Source organism: Pseudoliparis swirei, chromosome 14, assembly GCF_029220125.1.
Source record: "Pseudoliparis swirei isolate HS2019 ecotype Mariana Trench chromosome 14, NWPU_hadal_v1, whole genome shotgun sequence".
Classification (NCBI taxonomy): Eukaryota; Metazoa; Chordata; class Actinopteri; order Perciformes; family Liparidae; genus Pseudoliparis; species Pseudoliparis swirei.
The window spans coordinates 11,183,505-11,186,091 of NC_079401.1; the positions used below are offsets into that span (position 1 = coordinate 11,183,505).

Consider the following 2,587-nt stretch of genomic DNA (forward strand, 5'->3'; position numbering starts at 1 on the left):
TCCTCTCTGTACTGGTCTTGGTAGACCTTAGTGCTGATAGAGGACTCATCTCTGTACTGGTCTAGTTAGACCTTAGTCCTGATAGAGGACTCCTCTCTGTCCTGGTCTAGTTAGACCTTAGTGCTGATAGAGGACTCCTCTCTGTACTGGTCTAGTTAGACCTTAGTGCTGATAGAGGACTCCTCTCTGTCCTGGTCTAGTTAGACCTTAGTGCTGATAGAGGACTCCTCTCTGTACTGGTCTAGTTAGACCTTAGTGCTGATAGAGGACTCCTCTCTGTCCTGGTCTAGTTAGACCTTAGTGCTGATAGAGGACTCCTCTCTGTCCTGGTCTAGTTAGACCTTAGTGCTGATAGAGGACTCTTCTCTGTACTGGTCTTGTTAGACCTTAGTGCTGATAGAGGACTCCTCTCTGTACTGGTCTAGTTAGACCTTAGTGCTGATAGAGGACTCCTCTCTGTACTGGTCTAGTTAGACCTTAGTGCTGATAGAGGACTCCTCTCTGTACTGGTCTAGTTAGACCTTAGTCCTGATAGAGGACTCATCTCTGGACTGGTCTTGTTAGACCTTAGTCCTGATAGAGGACTCCTCTCTGTACTGGTCTTGGTAGACCTTAGTGCTGATAGAGGACTCATCTCTGTACTGGTCTAGTTAGACCTTAGTCCTGATAGAGGACTCCTCTCTGTCCTGGTCTAGTTAGACCTTAGTGCTGATAGAGGACTCCTCTCTGTACTGGTCTAGTTAGACCTTAGTGCTGATAGAGGACTCCTCTCTGTACTGGTCTAGTTAGACCTTAGTGCTGATAGAGGACTCCTCTCTGTCCTGGTCTAGTTAGACCTTAGTGCTGATAGAGGACTCCTCTCTGTACTGGTCTTGTTAGACCTTAGTCCTGATAGAGGACTCATCTCTGTACTGGTCTTGTTAGACCTTAGTCCTGATAGAGGACTCCTCTCTGTCCTGGTCTAGTTAGACCTTAGTGCTGATAGAGGACTCCTCTCTGTCCTGGTCTAGTTAGACCTTAGTGCTGATAGAGGACTCCTCTCTGTCCTGGTCTAGTTAGACCTTAGTGCTGATAGAGGACTCATCTCTGTACTGGTCTTGTTAGACCTTAGTGCTGATAGAGGACTCATCTCTGTCCTGGTCTTGTTAGACCTTAGTCCTGATAGAGGACTCATCTCTGTACTGGTCTAGTTAGACCTTAGTGCTGATAGAGGACTCATCTCTGTACTGGTCTAGTTAGACCTTAGTGCTGATAGAGGACTCCTCTCTGTACTGGTCTAGTTAGACCTTAGTCCTGATAGAGGACTCCTCTCTGTCCTGGTCTTGTTAGACCTTAGTCCTGATAGAGGACTCATCTCTGTACTGGTCTTGTTAGACCTTAGTGCTGATAGAGGACTCATCTCTGTGCTGGTCTTGTTAGACCTTAGTCCTGATAGAGGACTCATCTCTGTACTGGTCTTGTTAGACCTTAGTGCTGATAGAGGACTCATCTCTGTACTGGTCTTGTTAGACCTTAGTGCTGATAGAGGACTCATCTCTGTGCTGGTCTTGTTAGACCTTAGTCCTGATAGAGGACTCCTAGACATGAGACACACTGAGCAAGAGGAGCGGGAGGGAGAGAAGAAGAAGTCATGCTCGCTGTTGAGCTGGCAACCAGAGCTTACCGGAAGAGTGAGATGATGCGTTCAGGAGCAGCTGGAGAAAGTCAGTGGAGTATCACATATACTCTGTGTTCTCAAAAAATCAGAGCTCTGGGTCACTGAGGAGTGTGTGTGTGTGTGTGTGTATGGGTGTGTGTGTGTGCCTGTGTGTGTGTTTGTGTGCCTGTGTGTTTGTGTGTGTGTATGTGTGTGTGTGTGTGTGTGCATGTGTGTGTGTGTCTGTGTGTCTGTGTGTTTGTGTGTGTGTGTGCCTGTATGTGTGTGTGTAGGGGTGTGTGTGTGTGTGTTTGTGTGTGTGTATGTGTGTGTGTATGGGTGTGTGTGTGCCTGTGTGTGTTTGTGTGTGTGTATAGAGTGTGTGTGAGCCTGTGTGTGTGTGTTTGTGTGTGTGTGAGTGTCTGTGTGTAGGGGTGTGTGTGTGTTTGTGTGTGTGTATGTGTGTGTGTATGGGTGTGTGTGTGAGCCTGTGTCTGTGTGTTTGTGTGTTTGTGTGTGTGTATGGGTGTGTGTGTGTGTGCCTGTGTGTGTGTGTCTGTGTGTTTGTGTGCCTGTGTGTTTGTGTGTGTGTGGGTGTGTGTGTGTGTGTGTTTGTGTGTGTGTGTGTGCCTGTGTGTGTGTGTGTCCTGGTCCTACTGCTGGTCCTGGTCCTGTTGGAAGTGTGTAGCTCAACATAGAAACCTTGAATAAACGAAGAAGACGAGGAGACGGGGAGACGAGAGGAGACGAGGAGACAAGAGGAGACGTGGAGACGAGGAGACGAGGAGACGAGGAGACAGGGAGACGAGGAGACGGGGAGACGAGGAGACGAGGAGACAAGGAGACGGGGAGACGAGAGGAGACAAGAGGAGACGTGGAGATGAGGAGATGAGGAGACGAGGAGACGGGGAGACGAGAGGAGACGGAGACGAGGAGACGAGGGGACGGGGA

The 2,587-nt window shown here is 48.9% G+C and overlaps 1 long non-coding RNA gene across 1 annotated transcript; it reads right to left on the reverse strand.

Moving 5' to 3' along the window:
- Positions 1–869: 869 nt before the first annotated feature.
- LOC130204240 (uncharacterized) lies at positions 870–1,593 on the reverse strand. Its single transcript, XR_008833598.1, has 3 exons — positions 1,332–1,593; positions 1,062–1,196; positions 870–926 (listed from the first exon to the last, which is right to left on the reverse strand). It is a non-coding gene; the product is annotated as an uncharacterized LOC130204240 (long non-coding RNA).
- Between the last annotated feature and the right edge of the window lie 994 nt (positions 1,594–2,587).